The 23475-nt window shown below is 45.4% G+C and overlaps 1 protein-coding gene across 2 annotated transcripts in view; it reads left to right on the top strand.

Moving 5' to 3' along the window:
• The window catches only part of SLCO3A1 (solute carrier organic anion transporter family member 3A1), a 374545-nt gene that overhangs the window by 81619 nt on the left and 269451 nt on the right, over positions 1–23475 (top strand). The window lies entirely within an intron of this gene.

Raw genomic sequence — 23475 nt, 5'->3', positions numbered from 1 at the left:
GGGCGTGTGAACAGAGGAAGGAAATTTGGGCCCTAGAGCTTTAAGTTTCGTCAGGAGCTTTCATTCTCAGGCTGGGGGTGTTTGGGGAAAATGCTGATGCCTGAATTGCACACCCCAGAAAATTCTGGGGGTCTTTGGGGTGCAGCCTGGACTTGTAATTTTTTAAAGAGCTCCCCAGGTGACTCCAGTGTGCAGCAGAATTTGACTTCTGCTGCGCATGAGTATCAAAAGCCTGGGAAGAGGGAGGAGGAGATTGGGGGCAGTTTTAAATATATATATTTATCTGCCTTTGTGTGTGTGTGTTTGGACTTTGGGCGGCCTGGTATTTGCCACCGAGGAATCCTTTGGGGTCTGCACATTAGAAACCCCTGTTTTTAATCATCAAAATGACCTCCTGGTCATTGTCTTATTGAAGCTCAAAGATAAAAGTGATTGCAAATGCCCAGCATTTGGTATTATTCAAAGTTGGTAACTTTGTGTGTGTATGTAAATTTTTTTCCGCTGTTATGGGGTTATTTACTAGAACCGGATATTGGGGACGAAATAAGGTACATGTGAACTTTTGAAAAAATTTGTTTTGTGTTACTTCTGTTATTTTATACTGGAAGGATGGAAACCATCTGCCAGCGTTGGGGTTAAGAAACATCCAGGGGTTGAATTACACTTACAGCAAATGGGCTTCTCAGTCACTGCTTCTGGGCACTATTGCATGGTCATTTGTAGGGCAAGGGCCGGCCTGCCGAGCATCTCCGTTTTCTTGTTTACTGCATTTAATTTTGCCTCCCACCATCTGTTAGCTTCTATGATTTGACCCCAGTCACTGAGTGCTTAAGCTTTGGGAAGAAAGTAAAATAAATTACCAACACCTGTAGAAGCTCTGTGCCTCCCGAAAGCAGTGTGCCTTGGAGCATAAAGTTAATTACAATATGGAGGTTTAGGTTAAACCAGAACTTGAACAGAATTCGTCAAAAAGCCTCCTACCTGCCAAGTTTCCCCCATACACTGCCCAGGCTGTCTGAGACAGGAGGGTTCAAGGCAGTTACCCCCTGAATGCTGATTGTCCTCAGTGACTTCATGTCCTACCTGTGAGGTAGATGACTCTATTGAATGCATACGTCGTATGTCTTAAACCTCTGTGAACAGGCTCTAGAGTAGAAAGGTGGAGAGTATGCATCTCCCTAAAAGGGTGGAGAGCTGTGGGCCTGGTCACAGCCTACCTGTGGAATACACAGGATTGATGGCTAGTCCCTCCACCCTGTGCTTAGGGGTTTCCGTAATTGTGTCTGGAGGTGGGCTCAGTGGGGAGAGGGGTCTAAGGAAATCATTTGCATTTTGATGCTTTTAAGGCTTCAGTGAAAACCCCTCCAATATGAGTCTGCTGCAGGCCAGGGAATGGGCCACAGCCTGTAGCCAAAACAGTCTCCTCAGGTCCAGCCGGGCCACTGGACTCTGACTTGACTGATACCACTCTGGTACCCCAGCATAGAGAGATTTTGGAAGCAGTAACAGCAAGTAGATAAATCAGAGCCCAGGGAAGGAAAAGGGTAGCGAAACACTGAGCTCTTGTGTCTCATGATGAAATCAAGTAGAAAAATGTCTCCCTGGCATCTCTCCTGAAGCCACAGGTGAGGTGGATGACCTCTGCTTGGAGCCCACGCCTGGAGCTTGCACGCTCAGCATCCTCTTTTGGAAGTTTACCCTGATGCTGCTGCTGCTAAGTCGCTTCAGTCGTGTCTGACTCTGTGCGACCCCATCCCTGGGATTCTCCAGGCAAGAACACTGAAGTGGGTTGCCATTTCCTTCTCCAATGCGTGAAAGTGAAAAGTCAAAGTGAAGTCGCTCAGTCATGTCCGACCCTTAGCGACCCCATGGACTGCAGCCCACCAGGCTCCTCTGTCCATGGGATTTTCCAGGCAAGAGTACTGGAGTGGGGTGCCATTGCCTTCCCCATTACCCTGATGAGTCAGGCATTTTTCAGCACTAATGGGGCCTGGTTCATAGGTCAAGCTTAGGATATGGACTCCTTTCGGTTTTGTGAGAGGTCTAAGCTTGGGCTATTGTAGCAGGCACAGCCCTTCTCTCGTTCTGAGACTTTTTCTCTGGGATTTACAGTGACTCTCTAGTAAGAGGAACATCTCAACCAGATTTCTAGCTAGGCCTCCTTTTCCTCTCTGACAGTTTAGCATTCCCAGAGTCGGGAGTGTGTCTGCGTGGTGCGTGGGCAGCTTGGTGGCGTCTGGCCAGATTCCAAGACATGACAGTCCAGGGCTGTGAGCAGGCCTTCCTGAGTGCTTCTGAGCTGGTTTCTTGGTCTGTGTTTTGAGCAACAGAGAGCAAGCTTCTGCACAGATTGGCCTCCGTAGGTGGCCTTTTGTTCCCTGCATGGTTGGAATTCTCCAGGAACAATTTAAGAAGGCCATGCATATGCAGAGCATAACTGATCCGATCGTTTACTGTACAAGTCATAAAACATGTTTGTGACTATGGGACTGTTTTGGCGTTTATCTTTGTAAGAGGGAGCTAGTTTCTGAAGCCATTTAATTTGGCTTCGGGAAGTATTTAGGGGAGCTGACCGAATGGAATAGGTATGAATTATGACGTCTTAACTCCCTGCAGGAGGACAGTCTGAAGGGACTGGCCAGCCCTGGGAGGTAGGTGTCAATGGATGCCTGTCACCCGTCAGGGTGGAGTAGCCTGTGTGCCCCTTGGTTCTGCCCCTTGATTCTGCTTGGTTCTGCCCCTGCGGACCTGATTGAGAGAGGCCCACGGCCAGCCATCTGATCACAGGCCTGACATGTGAGTGTGAACTGGGATTGAAAGGGTTTTAAACCATGCACGTGTGAAGCACAGGCGGTTCACGGCTGCTGCTTCCCCAGGGGTGTCAGCGTCGATCCAGCCACAGGCCACTGGTGACAAGTCCTACCCCTTGAATAACTCCTCTTAGCTTTTTGGTTACATGAAATCCTGTGTTTCTGCATCAGTACGCTTCTGCATTGGTGACTCACGATGGGTCACCTGTATCCTGAGTCACCAGCTGGGTGCCGTCAGCACATCCACAGCCATGACCTAGACCCCCTACAGCCAAGGGGAAAGGGAAGCCTTCCCTCTCGAATCAAGCTGATATTTTCCACCCAAGTGACTGTTTGGTCCAGCCTCTTGAGGCTGAATTACTGCCAAACTCCCGGATTTCTTGATGGTCATTCACAAGGGGCTTCTAGGGCTGGCACCATTCTGCGGCCGCTCCTGCCCAGCCTGGGGAGGGAGCCAGGGGAACTCATTACCAGGGGACAAAACCTGATGAATGGGGACACCGCTCTGCTGGCAGACTTCTCAGGACCACACAGTGTGGAGCCAAGCCTCACGGCCCAGCCGGAGGGTCACCCGGGGGTGGCACGTGGCGCTTTCTACCCAGAGGGACTGATGGAGCAGAGTGGCAGGGGGACCGTGTGAGATGGGGGCGCGAGTGGGGTCCACCAGCCGACCTCTGGGAGCTGCTCCTACTACTCATGCATGTTCTGACCTTCCACGAGCTCAGCTTTCTCAGCCACTCTGTTTCTCCGAGTTCAGACACAGCCTGTTGCATTGTAGGCAAGAGTAAGTAGGCTAATGGAATGGACTCACCGGCTCCTTTCATTAGGTTGCTATGTCAATCGGTTGGTGCCTTGTTTTTTTTTTCCCTTTGGGAAGGAAAAGGCTCCAAAGGAGAGTGGTAAGGTTTGTTTGTTTGTTTTTAATAACTTTATTTCTAGTTGAAAAGTATTACATGTTCACTGTGAAAAGTATAGAAAAAGAATCATTTAAGAATAATTACTTGTAGCTTTATGTTTATAAATCCTCCTTTTCTGCATTGTTATGCTTTTCTCCACACAATAAGGTTTTTATCATAAACATATTTTGCTACTGTATTTCTCTCTCAATATTTCTTGAACATTTCCCTGTGTCATTCAATCTTCTTCAGTGATGATCTTTCTGCATACATCATATTCCCTTGTGGATCTGTACCATAATATTAAATGCCCTCTATCATTGAACATGCATTTTTTTTTTTTAAGTTTTGCTCTTATAAAACAAAGCAGACAAGTGAACTGTGATTCTGAAAGGTTAAATAACTTGCCTAAGATAATGAATGGGGCTGAGCACAGGATCTGAGAGTGGCCTTTGTTTTGGTATATCTGGGACAGGGCTGAGGTGGGTGGGGCAGGGGACAGAGGGCTGGGGGATGCTCCAGGGAGTCAGGAGCATGTGAGGGCATTTCCCTAAGAGAGCCTGAAGCCTCTCTTAGGGAAAAATCAGAGGTGCCCGGAAAGTGAGAAGAGAGCTGGGTGTCTCAAATCCAAAGGCAGAGATGCAATTGGAATGGGGGATGGGTGTGAAAGCAGAATACAGAGTCGGGAGGAGAGAGACAGGAGTCCTGACTGACAGTGCACGTCCGGGGTCTGGAAGGACTTTTGCCCCGTTCCATGGTGCTCTGAGTATCGATGGGTGCAGATTAGAGCTGGAGGATTCCGTGTTCCCCGCACCTCTCTCCAGAACTGTGGACAGCATACTCTCACTTGGCTGTTCATTCCATCGGAACCACGATCACCACGGGAAATTGCCCTTACGTGGTGTTGGAAATCTGTCTCCTTACAATGTTCTGTGTGCTGGCTCTGGTCCTCCCTTTGGGTCCACTTTGGGAAGTGGGGATCCCTCTTCCCTGTTTGGTTGCCCCACAGCTGGCTGAGTGCCAGCCTCGCATGGGCAGGGAAGGGCACCTGAAACGTGGGTCTTCTGTGCTAGGACCTCTGTTCCTTACTTGATTCGGTTTCCTCCTACATTCAGCCACTGTTTCCCTCTTTATGAGGGATGATGCCAAGGCTGGAGGGCTTGTTACTCTGGGGCAGAACCAGGTGAACGGGGCATGCAGGCTTTGGGTGCTGTATTGCTTTGCTAGGGCTGTGTTATGTAACACCACAGACTGAGTGGCTTAAACCAGTGGTCCCCAAACTTTTTTCTTAGCACCAGGGACTGGTTTTCTGGAAGACAATTTTTCTGCCAACCCAGTTGGGGGAGGGTGGTTTCAAAGTGATTCAAATGCCTTACATTGATTGTGTACTTTAATAATAGAAATATTAATAGAATAATCAGTTCAGTTCAGTCACTCAGTCATGTCCAACTCTTTGCAGCCCCATGTACTGCAGCACGCCAGGCCTCCCTGTCCATCACCAACTCCTGGAGTTTACTCAAACTCATGTCCATTGAGTCAGTGATGCCATCCAACCATCTCATCCTGTGTCATCCCCTTCTCCTCCTGCCCTCAATCTTTCCCAACATCAGGGTCTTTTCCAGTGAGTCAGCTCATTGCATCAGGTGGCCAAAGTATTGGAGTTTCAGCTTCAACATCAGTCCTTCCAATAAATAGTCAGGACTGATTTCCTTTAGGATAGAATAATATATAGATATAATGATGAGAAATACAAACATATAAGTAAGTTAAGTAATATAAATATAATGATAAATAAGAAATAGAAATATTATGATTGCATTAGTTCCACCTCAGATCATCAGCACTAGATCCTGGAGGTTGGGGACCCCTGGCGTAAGCAGCGGAAGATTTATTTTCTCACAGTTACGGAAGCTGCAAGTCCAAGACCCTGGTGTCGGCGCCAGCTCCCTCGGAGGCCACCTCGCTTGGCTTGCAGATGCCAGCTTCTCCTCCTGTGTCTGCACGTGGTTGTCCTCCTGTGTGCTCACAGGTCTGGTACCTCTGTGTCCTGATTTCCTCCCCTTCCAAGATCACCAGTCAGATTGAGGTAGGATTCACCCATATGATCTCATGTAACCTCAGCTCCCTCTTTAAGGCCCTATTTGCAAATGAGTCACGTGCTGAGTAACTGGGGGTTAAGGCTTCAACCTATGAATGGGGGGGGCGGGGCATGATTCAACTCATAACAGGAGCCAGGGGGACAAGACGTCTGCCCCTTTCGTCCTAACTTCTCTATAAAGAACTTCATTGTCATGTTTGTTTGGTTCCCAGTAATCAAGGAATTATTTGAGAATGTAGTTTTTTTAAAAAACTTTTTATTTTGCAACAATTACAGAATCACAAGCTGTTGCAAAATGCATGGAAGTTCTCTGTACACCCATCCAGTTTCTCCCCGTGATGCCATCTCGCATCACTGTAGTACAGTATCAAAACGGGGGTGTGAACATGAGTGTAATCCGTGGGGTGTATTCAGATTTTCAGTATTATGTACAGAGATTTGTGTGTTTCTATGTGTGCCTGTGTACAGTTCTGTGCGATTTTATTACATGTGGATGATGATGTTTTAAAAACACAGAATGGGGACTCCCCTGGTGGTCCTGTGGATAAGACTCCGCCTGCCAGGGCAGGGCACAGGGGTTTGATCCCCAGTCTGGGAAGATCCCACATGCCTCAGAGCAACAAAGCCTGAGAGCCATAATTACTGAGCCCATCCGAGTGCTGCAGATATGGAAGTGTGCATGCCGAGAGCCCATGCTCCAGCACAAGAGAAGCCACTGCAGTGAGAAGCCCCTACATGGTCAGAGAGTAGCCCCTGCTTGCCACAACTAGAGAAGGCCCGTGCAGAGGAATGAAGACCCAGCACAGCCAAAAAGAAATGCATAAATAATTTTACTAAAAGGAAAGATAGCAGAATGGGATTAAGATGAAACCAGATCATTCTGAGTCGTGTGTGTTTCACATACACACACACACACACACGGGAAGATGCAGAGAGAGAGAGAAGGCTATACGTAGAGTGGGAGTCGACTGGAGGAAACGGATTCTTTGTGAAGGACTTGTTCATTCCCAAGAATGGCATCCTTGCAGGGTACCTGAACACACGGAGCGGTTCCTCCAGTTGGGAGGCACATCTATGAGACACCAATGTGTCACATTTTCTTTGTTTACCACTTCTGTTGAAACCCGCCGGAGCCCTCCACGTTCCAGTTAATGATGCAAAGAGAATTATTCTCAGATTTCATCTGCCAAGTGTTTGTTTAGCACAAAGGTCACTAATATCAGGCAGCAACCAAAGAGAACTAAATTTCTCTTCCGAGCCCTGGGAGTCCAGAGTTATTTTGCCTCTGATGAGTTTTTATTTTAACTTGACATTGGGTAAAATGTGTTTTAACTCTCCAAAGAGTGTGGGTCGGGTATGGATCAAATACACTGTGATTGCAGTTCATCTGAAAAAATAATTAAAAAGCCATCCCTTGTGGGAGCAAGCACAGCTCGTTATATTCTTGCAGCTTCACTGATATTGAAGCTCCCCTTGTTAATTTCTATTTTTGTAAATAAATGACACTGTAAAACCAGTCAATTTGTTTTGGCTGGATTCCATCCATTCCTTCTCCCCAGTGACTGGTCACATGCCATTTTTAGTGTGTTTTAGCAACTTGCTAGGAGACGTGTGTGTGGCTCTTATCTGGCACTTCCATATTCCCCGGGCTGGTGGATAGTTCTCATTCATTCTCAGCTGCTCATAATTTATGCCCTAGGATTCATGGGATCACTGCCATGCTCCCTGCCTGGGTGACCTTGGGCAAGACTCCGAGTTTGGGCTCTGATGGTCTTGAGATTCAAATCCTGGCTCCTCCACTGACCTGCCCACCAGGATTTTGGACACATTTTCAGTTAACCTGAGCCTGTTTCCTTATCAATAAAATGAGCTTGGAATCTACCAAGCGAGGCTTTGCTTGGATATTAAGTATCATGCCATGGTGGAGGCCAATAACCGCTGCCCTCTTCATCTTTGTGGATGTATTGTCTCCATTTCCAGGTGTAGAAACAGGAGGCAGGAAAAAGCAATTGACTTATTTAAATACAAGGACAGGTCTTTTGATAAGAGTGATTGATTGGATCTTGATTTTCAGTCCAGGTATCATCCATCTAGTAGATCTTAGATGAGCAACCTCCTCCATCCTGAATTAAATCAACAGGGCTCTTATTTGCCTGCAGACCCCTTCCTGTGGCTCATCTCAAAATGCAGAAAGTGCTACAGCTGCCCCAAGCAGCAGGCGATCTGGTTTGTATTAAGTCAGAGGCACCCCAGAGTATGGCCATTGCCCTAATGTGATATATTGATGGCTTTCTGGGTTCCAGCACATTGCTTCTTAATTTGCTTCTTAATATTTGTTCAGCTTTTAAAAGAATGTTTTCTTGTCTTAGTAAAATTGGGAAAAACAAAATAGAATAAGTACATATAAATAATTTTTAAGCAGATCCCTATAGAAAATTGTCAATGTTTAGATGTATTTTCTTCCAGCCATTTTTCTTCTTTTATAATATTTATTTGGCTGTGCCAGGCCTTAGTTGAGGCATGTGGGATCCAGTTCCCTGACCAGGGATTGAACTCGGCTCCCCTCCATTGGAAGGCATAGTCTTAACCACTGAACCACCAGGGAATCCTCAGCCATTTTTTTCCCTTTGTATTTAGTTTTACTTCGTTAAGACCATACTCTAAGTAAACTTGCTTTCTGCCAATGAAAAACTTTTTTTGTGTCTCATGAACAGTCAACATCATTTTAGATGACTGTACCGTGTTTTGCTAGAAAATCTGGAATGAGTTGGGTAGACATTTGGGTGATGGATACTTCTGTGACTGTAGCCTCATCCATATTTGCTGAAGCTCAGGTTGGTTCAGATAGACTCACTGGGAGCTGGAAACTAGCTGTTTGGCCTTGCTGTGGCTTTTTCCAGAAGGTAAGTGAGGAGGCATAAGGAGTCATGAACGGAGACTTTGGGCCACAGTGAGTGTTGGTGCCCTTGTCTTGAGGACCCCTCCCACATCTGCTGCATGCACGTGTGTGTGGTCACTCATATCTGACTTCTTGTGACCCACCCCCAGACTGTGGCCCACCAGGCTCTTCTGTCCATGAAATTTCCCAGGCAAGAATACTGGAGGGGCTTGCAATGCCCTCCTCCAGGGGATCTTCCCGACCCAGGAATCAAACCCGAATCTCTTACATCTCCTGCATTGGCAGGTGGGTTCTTTACCACTAGTGCCACCTGGAAGGGACTGTAGGTAGAGGAAGAAGAATCCTCTTGAAGGTTCCCTGAAGGGAGCATTGGGAAACCAATCCTATATAGGGCTGGTTGGGGCTTGTGGATGTTGATTCTGTGTGTGAAAGCATCTTTGTTCAGGGATTTTAATTTTTTCTTTTCAAATTTTTTTTTTCCGGCCAAGCCATACAGCATGCTGGATCTCAGTTCCCCGACAAGGGATTGAACCCGTGGAAGTTCAGAGTGTTAGGGTGGAAGCTCGGAGTGTTAACCACTGGACCCCCAGGGAAGTCCCGTGTTCAGGGGTTTGGGAACACAGCATCATAGTGTTTGATAGACAGAGAGGGCCCAGGCTGACCTAGAGAAGATTCCTGGGGACGGTGAAGATGCACGGAAGGGAATTTTCCTTCCTTAAGCACCTGAGTCTCCTGTTCGTTACTTCTTTACCACAAGCCTCTTACTGCGCTTGGTGGGTGACAGCAGACCCCTTTCCACTCTTTTTCCTCTTGACTGTAACACAGATATTATGGTTCAATGAAAGTTTTGGAGGTGTTGTATTTTCCTGCATAACATGCATCTTCTTTTCTTTAGTTTACTTCTGACCTTTTACTTCCCCTTTCTCAGATAGTCTTGGCTTGACTTCCTTTTTTCCTTTCAGCTACAGGAGCTTTCTGCGAGAGCAGGCACCATGAAGGGTTTGGTTTCTGTAGAGGGTTGTGACTTGCTGTTATTAGATTTGGGGTTATAGGTTAATGACCTTCCTCTTCAGTGGGATGTGAGTTCTTCATTGCTAGAGAATTCTTTGGTGTTACAGTGCTTCACAGAAGAGTCTGTGTTGTGGTTGGTTGTTTTGGTCTGTCTAGAACCTCATTGTTTTCACTAGGAAACTGGATCTCCCGTTCTGGGTGGTTCTTATGGACTGCCAGAGATGAGCAGAGATGGTCCAGGCATGGCCAGACATGACACAGAGAAAGACTCTGGTCTGCAATGATTGGCCCCAGGAGTGAGACAACCAGGGTCCACCATGATGTTTGAAAAATGGACTGGAGGGCTGGGTGGGGGGTAGAGAGAGATCTCTTATTTCTCTTCCAGGACTGAAAGCTCTAATACCTCTGTATGCCCACAGATTCTAATGTCCATCTTTGTTTTCACATGAGCTGAACTTGATCTCAAAGGAAAGTAGACCACTAGGAATAAGAGAGGGCACATGGGCTCCCTGGATCCCGCCATGCCTGAAGCTTGAATTCCAACTGGCATTCTCCAAGAATTCCCTTGAGCACATAAATTATCCCTCCCAGCATTTGCAGTCAAATGCTGTAGACTAGGATCCCGCGTGAGCTGCTGCTTAGTCACTTCAGTCATGCCCAACTCTTTGCGACCCTGTGGACTGCAGCCAGCCAGGCTTCTCTGTCCATGGGATTTTCTAGGCAAGAATATAGGAGTGGGTTGCTCTGCCCTTTTCCAGGGGATCTTCCCGACCCAGAGATTGAACTGGGGTCTCCTGCATTGCAGGCAGGGCCTTTACCACTGAGCCACCAGGGAAGCCCCAGGATCCTGCCTGTGCTAAGTCACTTCAGTTGTGTCAGACTCTTTGTGACCCTATGGACTGTAGCCCACCAGGCTCCTCTGCCCATGGGATTCTCCAGGCAAGAACACTGGAGTGGGCTGCCATCTCTTCCTCCAGAGGATCCTGCCTAATGCAGCTTAAATGCTGGTCATGTCAGATCAGAGTTGGACTGGATTGATGTCCTCTTGCTGCTAAGTCACTTCCATTGTGTCCAACTCTGTGCAGCCCCATAGACGGAAGCCCACCAGGCTCCCCCATCCCTGGGATTCTCCAGGCAAGAACACTGGAGTGGGTTGCCATTTCCTTCTCCAATGCATGAAAGTGAAAAGTGAAAGTGAAGTCACTCAGTCGTGTCCAACTAGTGACCCCATGGACTGCAGCCTACCAGGCTCCTCCGTCCATTGGATTTTCCAGGCAAGAGTACTGGAGTAGGGTGCCATTGCTTTCTCCGATGTCCTCTTGAGGTCTGACTAAGCACCTTCCCACAGGGTTGGTGTTTCAGTCCTCATGTGAGACAGCTGGCTGGTGATCAAAACACTGGCTGCTCATAATGTTCTTACTCTAAAGAACTAATGAACTGTATATCCAATCAAAGGGTTAGGTTGAAGGTTCTGGTTTAGTTCTCTTTTTCTTTATTTCATAGACATTTAAGATAAGATGCAGGATAGAGACCGTGAGGCCGCAAGTATGCCCCTTCCACTTTATCCCTACCCACTCCCCCCTCCACTGGAAAAAAAAAAAAAAAGTAAAAGTATTTAAAAATAACCTGGTGGCAGGTTTTGTGCAGGAACAATAAGTATTTAATAGCAAATTGCTTATGTGGGCAGGAGAGTGTTGAGCCCATGAAACTTATTCAGCGGTACTATTTATTGGATGGAAAAAACATAACCAACCCTGGCTGCTTTGCACGGCTCTGCTCGCCAAAGCTACCCTTACTTCCTCTAATGACTTCATAGTGTCAGGAATGAATAAACTAAATGAATACATTCCAGTCCCAGTTCAGCTCTGCCATTTATTTTTGCCAAGCCGTGTGTGTGTGGGGTGTGTGTGTGTGTAGGCACATGCTTGTTTTTGCCCACGTGGCAGATAAAATCTGAAGATTCTAAAGCATTCGGTGGCTCAAGGACACTCATAAGAACTTTTAATTGCTTTTTAATTAAAAAAATTTTATTCTGTATTGGAGTGCAGTTGATTAACCGTGTTGTGTTATAGGGAGCTCAGCTCGGTGCTCTGTGGTGACCTAGATGGGTAGAAGGCGGTGGGAGGAAGGTCCGAGAGGGAGGGAATATATGTGTACATTTAGCCAATTCACTTCATTGTACAGCAGAACCTAACACAACATTGTAAAGCAACTATACCCCAATAAAAAGAAAACCTAATGTGTTGGTTTCAGGTACACAGCAGACCGATTCAGTTGTACATTTACATGTATCCATTCTCTTTTCAAGTGCTTTTCTCCTGTAGGGTATTATAGACTATTGAGCAGAGTTCCTTGTGCTATATAGTAGGTCCTTTTTGATTATCTGTTTTAGACACTGATAGAAAGTTACATGTAGTCTTGAGAATTGCGCTTGGTGAATTTGCCTGGAGGATGTCAAGAGAAACTGAGTGCTGCTTAAGTGGGCTATTTGATGCTAAAGGTTGTTGGATGTGCTTTAGGGGGAGTTGACCACGACCTTTTAAGGTGGTATGGAGATACATGTACACTTGGCATGGAGCCTCTCACTGGATTCTCCAAGGGGTTTTTGACCCCGGAAAGGTTAAAACCCCCCTTAAAGTCCTTATGTTGAGCAGACCCTGATGACCGGAGACGGGGGATGAGATAAACCAAGAGAGTCGAGGTGATGGGTTGTATGGTGTGACGGATGGCATTTGGGGGCTGGAATGTGGTTCACCGCTCAGTCCTCAACTTGCTCTGTTCCCTGGGGAGACACTATACTTACGACAGGAAGCATTTCGAGCATCACTTAGGCAACTGTGGTGAAAAGTCAGAATGTGTTCTCAGTGGTACTGGAGACACCCTCTCAGCCCTCATCCTCCTGTTCCTTTCCCTCCAACCCCCCAAAACTAAATTCTTTGGAGGCTGAAAATTTTCTATCCCTTCTTTCAGCCTAACCCTGGGTGTTTTGGATAATATTCAGCAAATTTTCTGTGCCAGTTTGATGCACAGATAGGAAACATCAAAACTTTTCCTTTTTTTGCTCTAAAAGCAAAAACATTTTAAAAATGCACTTGGATCATTAATGGAATCTGCACTCTCAAAGTCAAAACTTTCCATGTGTTCTTACTAAGGAAAATTCTTTTGGAGCAATTAAAAGGAAAATAAATAGGCAAAAAGTTGTTAGGGGTCTCCAAAAACTCATCTGAGATGCTGAATCCCCTTCTCCAAATTAAAAAGATGCAAATGAACTTATTTACAAAGCAGAGCCTCACAGACATAGAAAACAAGTTTACAGTTATCAAAGAGAAAAAGGGAGAGGAGATCAGTTAGGTTGTAATGAACATATCCCTCTGCTTGGGCTCAGTAGTGTCTGACTTTGCAACCCTGTGGGCTGTAGCCTGCCAGGCCCCTCTGTCCGTGGGGTTTCCCCAGCAATGATACTGGAGGAAGTTGCCATTTCCTACTCCAGGGGATCTTCCTGACCCAGTGATCGAACCCTCATCTGATTCTTTACCACCGTGCATTGGAGAACCTCAGTGAGCATAGATGCACTTACTTTATATAAAGTAGGTAACCAACAAGGACCTACTGTATAGCATAGGGAACTATACCAGTATGTTATAATAACCTTTAAGGGAAAAGAATCTGGAAAAAATACACATACATGTAAAACTGAATCACTGTGCTATGCATTTCAAACTAACATATTGTGAATCAACTACACTTCAATTAAAAAAAATCATCTGAGGACATAAATAAACTTGGCAGACTTTCTGTGGGTAATATTTTATCCCAGAGATTTTAGGATAGTTGCTGCATTTGAGAAACCTTACCACCTTTACCAATTACCATTGCCTCTTATTTCAAGTATGAGAGATACAGGGTGGGGGCTCGGAGTTGAGCTCATCCTAATCTCTCTCCAAGGAAACATGCTTTTCCCCCTTTCTCTCTCCAAGGTTCTAAGCATGTGATGCAAATGGATGTGATTCCCCACTGCCTCCCGTTCTGGGCAAGGCATTATTACCATAAGCACATTCACAGCTGCCCACCTGCCTCGTGGGTTGTTAATGGAGTTTACAAAGGGAATTTGGATTCCCAGCAAGAGACCTCATTAACACAGCAAGGATCTAATAGATTCTAAAATTGTGTATGGACACTGGGAACCTTTCGAAACCCAGTGGTGTTTATTCTTAGATCTAGATCATTTCCCCTGGCCTCAGTCTGTACATTTTGTATCACAGGGGAAAACTCTTGTCTTGATCCAGCCAGACCAACTGTATTGGTTTAAGTTAAGCATTAATGCTTTGTGATTGTGGGACTAAAGACAAGATTCAAAAGCCATCAGGCTGTATAAAGGACAAAATGTCTCCCACACTGGTGCTTTTGTTTTATTTTTTTTAATACCGGCCTTGTTACTGGCTGTGAGCAAGTGTTTAATTTTAGGATCCCTTGTTGTCACCAAGAACACTTAGCAGCTGTCAGTTTGTTTAGACAAGTGTGTTAAGCACCCACGGGTTTGGATAATGACCACACTGACACTCGGTACACTAGCTCTCACTTGTGGACTGCTTGCTGTGTCAAACGGGAAACAGGAGCTCTGCATGTGGTCACCCTTGTTCCTAGGATTGTTACTCTCAGTGTACCGATGAGGAATCTGAGGCTGAGGGAGGCTGAGCAACTTGTCCAGGGTCATACAGCTGGCAGGTGGCAAGGCCCGGTGGCACAGTGGTAAAGAACTCACCTGCCAATGCAGGAGATGCAGGTTCTATCCCTGGGTTGGGAAGATTGCCCTGGAAAAGGAAACGGAAACCCACTCCAGTATGCTTGGCCGGAAAGTTCCAAAGGAGCCTGGCAGGCTACAGTCCATGAGGCTGCAAAGAGTCGGACATGATTTAGCAACTAAACAACTCCATTACCCTGTATCTTTCCCACCATAGGCTCCCCTCCCCGTCCATAGACAGTATGATACGCCACCAGCATAAATAGGACCCCAAGTCTGCTATGCTGCTAAAAATGGCTTAACTACATAATTTTCTCTCTCTCTCTCTCGCTCTCTTTTTTTGCTATACTAAATACCTAAAGCTGTGGGTTGTTTTAGCAGTAAAGTATGAAATGGTGATGAGTTTCTGGGCCAGGAGAGGTCTCATGGGTACAGACCACTCGGGCCCTGGTTTTCCCCGTGGGAATTTTTAAACTCTCATCAGATAAAGCTTTGTTCCCACCAGAAACCCCACGTGACTTGTTTTCACAATCTCCCTGTAGTAGAGCGAGAGAAGCACCCGCCCCAGACGGTTTTGTTTACATTGGAGACCTAGCAATGTTTAATTGGTGAACGTTCACCCCTGTTATGCAACTTGGACTTGACTTGTTTTCACTCCCAAGCTTGGCTCTGCTGCCTTGCTTTTCTGTGTAAGTTGGGGAGTGATTTTAGAACCTACTAGACCGTAACTGGGACAAAACTGGTGAGAAGGTAGGATCAGAAAGACTTGGTGGACCAGAGATGAAGACAGGAGAAAGAAAAAGAACAGGCAGACATCAACAGGTTAAAAGAAGGTCAATTCCCACGGGCCTTTCTTTCTGGGGAAATAATCGGCCTCCACCGTTGTTCAGCCCAGTGGGGTTTGGAAGAACTTCAAGCATAGACCGTTTATGGAAATGAACTGTGGTAGCAGGATAAGGTAGTTACAGGATGGATCAGATGGTGGCAGAGCCCTCCTTTAGTCAACCTGGGGGACCTGATGTCCAAGTAGATGAACACTGTCCCCCGTACAGGCAGACCTCGGAAAGACTGCAAGTTCTGTTCCAGGCCACTGCAATAAGGCAAATAGCGCAATAAAGTGAGTTATAAGACTTTATTGGTTTCCCAACACATATAAAAGTTATGTTTATACTACTCCATGCGTGTGTGTGCCTGACCAGTCGCTCAGTCGTGTCTGACTCTCTGCAATGCTATGGCCTGTGAACCACCAGGCTCCTCTGTCCATGGCATTTTTCAGGCAAAAATACTGGAATGGGTTGCCATTTCCTTCTCCAGGGTAACTTCCTGACCCAGGGGTCAAAACCCACGTTTCTGGCATTGACAGGTGGATTCTTTAACTGAGCCACCTGGGAAGCCCTCCTGTTTGTACTATACTATATTGTATTCAATTATTAAGTTTGCAGTAGCATTATGTCTTAAAAAACCAATGTGTATATCTTAATTAAAAAATATTTTATTGCTGAAAAATGCCAACCATCCTTTGAGCCTTCAGTGAGTTGTAATCTTTTTGCTTGTGAAGGGTTTGAAATTTTGCAAGAATTATCCAAACACGGCAGAGACACAAAGTGAGCAAATGGTGTTGGAAAAATGGTTCCGATGGGCTTGCCTGATGCACGGTTGCTGCCGTGAATTTGTAAAAATTGCAATATCGAAATTTCCCTGGTGGTCCAGTGGTTAAGAATCTGCCTTGCAATGCAGGGAACATGGGTTTAATCCCTGTTTGGGGAACTAAAATCCTACATGCTGAGGGGTAACTAAGCTCACACGCCTCAACTACTGAGCCTGAGAGTCCACGTGTCACAGTGAGGGATCTTGCGTGAATCAGCAAAAGGTCCTGAGTGCTGCAATTAAGACCCGGCACAGCCAAATAAATAAATATTTAAAAATGCAGTATCTGCAAAGTGCAATGAAGTGAGGTTGTCAAGCCACACTTTACTAAGGTCTTGTTCGTGGCCTGTGGACAAGTGACCCCTTTTTTACTGGTCTACTTGGGGAAGTAGAGAGAGGGTTCAGAGGGAAGAAATCAGGTGTGAGTGACCAAGTGTTCAACCTACGAATCAATCAGGAAAAGAGTTGGAAATTTGGGCAAGTGAACTCTTCCAGTTCATTACTCTGAACCCATATTTCTAGCCTTTTTTTTTTAAGTTTTAATTGTGGCTAAAAAAGTCACAGCATAAAATTTACAATGGTAACCATTTTCAAATGTGCTGTTCAATAGTGTTACACATACTCACACTATTGTCCATCAGGTCTCCAAAACTTCATGATCTTGCAAAACCGAAACCATGTATCCCACTAAACAACTCCCAGCCTCTGACAACCACCCTACTACTTCTGTCTTTATGGGATTGACTGTTGGTTAGCTCATATAAGTGGAATCATAGGGTATTTGTCTCTTTGTTCACTTTGTATTATGTCCTCAAGGTGCATCCATGTTGTAACAGGTGTCACAATTTCCTCTTTAAAGGCTGAATCATATCCCTTTGTATGCGTATTCCCATTCCCAAATGGCTATTTGGTTTAGCCATTCATTCCCTGATGAACGTTTGGACTGCTTCCGCTTCTTGGCTACTGTGAATAATGCTGCTGTGAACATCTATGTGCAACCTATTTCTGGCTTGTTAAATGACATCTACTTGGGTGTCAAGCTCAGCTTAAGTCCAGAATTCAACTCCTTCATTTCCTCCCAAGTTTGCTTTGTCATTGACATACCATCTTCTTTCTTCCATCCCCCCCGCAACCCACATTAAAAGCTACCACCTCTTACTCCTGGAGAAGAGAACAGCTACCCACTCCAGTATTCTGGCCCGGAGAATTCCACAGAGAGGAGCCTGGCAGGCTAAGTCCATGGGATTGCAAAGAGTTGGACACGATTGAGTGACTTTCACTCACCTCTTACTGCGGGCTTCCCTGGTGGCTCACATGGTAAAGAATCTGCCTTCAGTGTAGGAGACCCAGGTTCGATCCCTAGGTTGGGAAGATCCCCTGGGAGAGGGAATGGCAACCCACTCCAGTATTCCCGCCTGGAGAATCCCATGACAGAGGAGCCTGGTGGGTTACAGTCCATGGGGTCACAGAGTCGGGCATGACGGGGCAACTAACACTTTCATTTTCACCTCTTACTGGTCACGACTCCTGGAGATCCCTTGTGTCTGGCTCCCAGTTCCCTCTACATTCCTTGCCCCAGACCAGGTTCTCAGCCCCTCTCAGGTAGACAGTCGTGTCAACCCCCGATGAGTCTTGCTGCTCCCAATCTGGTATGTCTCCAAATTCTTTCCATGGTGCTACTACTCCAAAGCACATTCTGCAATTCTTAGGAATCTGGAGAGAATTTTCTGGAGCCTTTGTTACAAAAGTTCCAGGGCATCTGCATGGAATTTATTTGAAGTTTCTTACATGCCCAGTGAAGGATAATAATATGCTTGTATGTATTAATATAGTGCGAGTGTTTTTTCCTGCCGTCTATGGGGTCGCACAGAGTCGGACACGACTGCAGCGACTTAGCAGCAGCAGCAGCACTGTAATTTTTGAAATACTAAAAGTAATTTGACCCTTTTTCACAAGTAGAGGCAAGTTAAATTCAATTGTCTACATTTTATTCATTCACTCACTGATTTAACAAATACTGATTGAGAATTTGAAAGTGTTAGTCAGTCAGTTGTGTCTGATTCTTTGCGACCCCATGGACTACAGCCTGCCAGGTTCCTCTGTTCATGGAATTCTCAAAGCAAGAATACTGGAGTGGGTAACCATCCCCTTCTCCTGGGGATCTTCCCAACTTGGGATTGAACCTGGGTCTCCTGCATCGCAGGTAGGTTGTTTACTGTCTGAGACACCAGGGAAGCCCTGGAGAACTTGCCGTGTGTCAGTCAGAGCACTGGGGATCCCTGGAGGAGTCAGACCCACTGCTCCACCCGCCTGTAGGAGTCATGGTAACGTTGGCAGATGTTTATATGAGCTTTCCGTGTGCCAGAGACTATATACATATCTTTAGTATATTATCTGGTGTGGTTTCCAAAACAATCCTTTGAGTTCTATTTCATTGTCCGTATTTTATGGAAGGCAGTCAACACAGACTGAATAACCAGTCTAGTAGGGGACAACATGGGGATTTGAGCCCGATGGTTCTCTCTCCAATGAAACTGTTCCCAGCAAATTCTATCAGCAACTGTCACGTAAAGCAAGAGCTCAGAAGATAAGGCAGAATGAAATGCCAGGCTAATAGCGACCCGCAACCACGTTTGTCTATGTGGAGTTGGAAACCATTGACCAAACGTGCTCAGGAATATTTTACAAGCATAAGTAGTGACTCGGTGCCTTGCAGAAATGCAGGCCAGACCACGGCTGCTGTTAGAGAAAAGAAACAGCGTTCAGCTTGTTAAAACAAGAACTTGTGTAAACTCCACGTCTGAGGTGTCAGATGCTGTTCCCTGATGTGATGTATTATCCAGGCAAGAAAATAACATGGCAAAGCCTCTCGCCCAGGCTCAGAAAGGAAGGAGATGTCTGAGCTGGCTGTCTGGATGTCTGGGAGAAACGGTTTCAGAACTTGGGAGTGTTTACAGCTGGGGAGGTGGTGTTGATTTCCTGTGAATCATGGAGGCAGCCCAAGAGGGAGCCCCTCACTTTGTGTGCATGTAGGTGAAGGGAGAAAGCAGAGATTGTTGTTATTCATCACACCTAAGACAGAGTGTGTTCTTTTTCTTCTGGCCTGAGCAGCATGTGGGATCTTAGTTCTGGAATCAGGGATCGAACCTGCACCCCTGTGGATGCATGGAGTCTTAACCACTGGACCTTCAGGGAAGTCCCAGGCGTGTCCTTTAAAGAAATCATTTCACTCCAGTTGGAGATAATCAAGCAAATAATCTGTGAGCATTAAATTTTCTAATTTCAAGTCAGGCTGGAAGATTAGGCTCCCCAGCTTGCTGTCTGCAGTGGTAAGCACTTAGAAAGCTGGGAGGGGTGGGCGGCTCCACTGGGCCCCTGTGCTGGGCCCTGAGCTCAGCATTGCCCTTATGTTTCCTCATTTTATCTTTTCATGACCATTTTACAGCATAGGAAGCTGAGGCTCTGCAGAATAAAGCACCTTGTCCCAAGTCATCTCTTTTGATATGTGAGTGATAAGATTTGAACATAATGTCTACTGTTTGTGTCTGGCCCCAGAATTGGGATTTTGTAGAATAGCCAATTTCTTTTTATTATTATGGGAAATTAGAGGTATATCCAAAAGGAGAAAGGATAGTTGAATGAACCTGTGTGCTGATGGCCCAGTCATTATAAAAATGTGACCTTTCTTCTTTCATCTCTGCTGCCACTGAGTCTCCCCTCTCCTTAATTATTTCAGGTGTATTGTTTCAGAAATTTTCAGAGGTATGTATCATTTTTGGGTAACTAGTATTTCTCAAAGATAAGAACTCTCTAAAAACCTAATCACAATATCATTGTCATGCCTTAGGAATGAAAAACAGTTGCTTAATATCAATAGATACTACTCAGTGTTCAAATTTCTTCACTCCTCTCAAATAAAAGTGTTTGATCAGATCCCCAAAGCAATTTTTTGCCTTGTCTCTTAAGTATCTGTTAATCTCTAGGTTTTTCTCTCTTTCCTCTTTCCAGATAAAGAAACTGTATCATTTCTCCTACAGTTTTGTGCAGTCTGGGTGGTTCTTTTTAACACCTTCTTCTGAAGTCTCCTATTCGCGTTTCTTGTAAGTTGATTGTGTTAGAGCTAGAGGGCTGATCAGATTCAGGTTAATTTTTTTTTTTTTTTTTGGTGCCAAAAATACTTCTCGGTGGTGATGTACACTTCGTTTATAAGACATGCTGTCTGGTCCCCTCTATGGTGTTGACAGCCATGGTTGATCATGGTCTTAATTGTGGTAACATTCGAATTCTAGCATTGCTTCATTTTCTATTAAAAGAAAGTTCCTTATTTCAACTATTTTATTATCCTGAGATGAAAGTGAAAGTGTTAGTTGCTCAGTCCTGTCTGACTCTTCACAATCCCATGGACTGTATTCCTCCTGGCTCCTCTGTCCATGGAATTCTCCAGACAAAAATACTGGAATGGGTTGCTACTCCCTTCTCCAGGGGATCTCCCTGACCTAGGGATCAAACCCAGGTCTCCCGCATTGTAGGCAGATTCTTTACCTTCTGACCCACCAGGGAAGCCCTGAGACAGTATTACAATAAGAAAAAGCAGAAACTTTTTGGCCCTGGTTCTAAGGTGTTCCTGTGGAGGCTTCCCCACACCAGCAAGCCTTTCTGGTGTCCACGAGATCAACTCACCTCTGACCCTGTCTGTCTGGAGATAGAATGAGGTTCCCAGGTAAAGGGCTCAGTCCTGCAAAACCTCCTTCCATTTCAGATGTCATTTGTAAGCCCAGATTGTTATCTGGGCTTCTAACTGAAGCATGTAAATCATAGGCTCCTATGACCCTATGGTTAGGTTCCATTCATTTGCTGGAGTGGCTCGCAGAGCTCAGGAAGAACCATTGACTCACTAGATTACTGATGTTTTATACAAGGACGTTAAAGGCTATGCATCAGCAACCAGGTGAAGGGATGCAAAGGGCAAGGTCTGACAGAGGAGCCTGGGGCCCAGCACAGGGAAGCCTTGAGGTTCCCAGCCTCAGGAGCTCTCTGAAACAAGGGACCAAAATGCTGTCCTGTGGGGCTTTGATGGAGGCTTCATTACATAGTCATAATTGACTAAATCATTTGCCAGTGTCACTGATTCAGCCTCAAGCCCCTCTCTTTGCCCCAGAAATCAGGGGGTGGGATTGCAAGTTTTAACCTTCTAATTGGGACTGAAAGTTTCAACCTTCTGATCACACATCACAGGGTTGGTTCTCCTGGCCCCACCTGTGGTGGGATGAGTAGTCATTGACATAAACCCATTGTGATGGAATAGGACTCCTTCCTCCATCCATGGGATTTTCCAGGCAAGTGTACTGGAGTGGGTTGCCATTGCCTTCTCTGCTTATGAATAACAAGACACTTATTTTCACCTTTGTGGCCCTATATATGGGCTTAGCCAAAAAGTAAGTTCCTTTGGGTTTTTCTGTAACATCTTATAGAAAACCCAAACAAAAATTTTGGTTAACCCAATATGAGAAAAAACCCATACACACCCACACACACCCAGCTACCTTCCCAGGTGGTACACTGCTGAAGAATCCTCCTGCCAGTGCAGGAGGCTGGTTCAGTCCCTAGGTCAGGAAGATCCCTGGAGAAGGAAATGGCAACCCATTCCATTGTTCTTGCTTGGAAAATTCCGTGGACCGAGGAGCCTGGCAGGCTATAGTCCATGGGGTCACAGAGAGTCAGACATGACTGGGCACATATGCGTGTATACTTCTACAAATCATAATATAACAGTGATGATAAACACTTCACTAATCAGATTTTTTTCTAGCTCTTTTTGTCCTTAAAGCATGTCCTTTTGGGGTAGTTATATTACTATGTTTAAAAATCATTGACCATGGCTCCTCTCTGTGTGGTTAGGACTCTAACTCAATGAGCAGTTAAACTTACCCCATGTTGCTTTTGATCTTTATAGATTACTTCTTAACACGTAAGTTTTTATAATTATGTAAACTACATGATTTCAAAGTCAAATCTACAAAACAGGAATATTCTGAGAATTCTAGCTTCTAAACCAGTCACTGCTGTCTGTACCTTCCCTCACCTTTATAGTGGCCATTTGTTTGGAGTTTTTCTGTATTAAAAATGTTACCAAATGCACTTACATATTAATATCTCCCTTTTCTTGAATACAAGGTAGCTATTATATACATTTTCCTCCACCTGACTTTCCTTGACAATATAGGCTGTAAATAAAGGAACATGGCATTAGATGAAGAATTAGGATAATTAACATTGTATAGAGACATAGAATCACTGAATTTTGAGAGCTGGTGGTAATAACAGCAAATACCCCTGTGGCATTTACTCTGTGTTATGCCCTGTTCTACCCACTCCACTGTTCTTGCCTGGAGAATCCCAGGGATGGGGGAGCCTGGTGGGCTGCTGTCTATGGGGTCGTACAGGGTCGGACACAACTGAAACGACTTAGCAGCAACAGCATGCCCTGTTCTAAGTGCTTCACATAAATTCACTCAATAATTCTCATAATAGTCATCCTCTGGAGTATGTACTGGTACTGTCCCCATTCTACAGATGAATAAACTGAGGCGTGGGGAGGGGAGTTAGATGACTTGTTCAAAGTCTCAGAGCTGGTGTCTGGCAGATTTGAATGCTGGTGTCTGCTTTCATATACCACACTTTGCTTTAGAATTGCAATTCTGGTTTCGTGGTTTTTATGAGTAAGGAAGTTATAATCCCTGGGCAATTAATAGTCTGCCTGCCCATGTGCCCTGTCCCTAGATTTCTTTCTTTCTTTTTCAAATGGTCACTACTTTGCCTTGAGCTCCTTGTTGAGTCTAGAATTTGTTTTTATTAATGTCTAAATGTTATAGTGTTATAAGCTAAAACTTGGCCTGTTGTTACTTCATGGATGCTCAGAACATGAGCTGCATGAGTCAGAGAGAAACAGTTATTACTCCTGGTACAAAAATCTGCGTGTTGTTACTGTTCCTTTTGTCTTGTCAGCAGCACAGTGGTGATTTGGAGGGCATGATGGATAGGTGGATGTCTGCTCCTGCGTGGAGTTGTGTTCCAGGCAAGGAACACTGCATTTGAGGAATCCACAGCTTTTCTAGCAGACAGTAAGCAAGCCTGTTCTCTGTCTTAAAGGGCAGTTCTCTCCTATGTCAAGACTGCTTGCTGAAAAATGGCAGGGTAATAAATGGCCTTGGCTTCATCTCACACACAGAAGTTGTGCAGGAGCTCAGAGAGTATCAAGGGCTGCTTCTCACAATACGTGTTTTTTTTTTTTTAATACTCATTTATTTTGGCTGCCTTGGGTCTTAATTGAGGCATGCTGGCTCTCTGATTGTGGTGCTCAGGCTTAGTTGCTC

Source organism: Bos mutus, chromosome 21 (assembly GCF_027580195.1).
Source record: "Bos mutus isolate GX-2022 chromosome 21, NWIPB_WYAK_1.1, whole genome shotgun sequence".
In the NCBI taxonomy this organism is placed as follows: Eukaryota; Metazoa; Chordata; class Mammalia; order Artiodactyla; family Bovidae; genus Bos; species Bos mutus.
The sequence above is the reverse complement of the archived record's forward strand: the minus strand, read 5'-3'. Positions and strand labels throughout refer to the sequence as shown.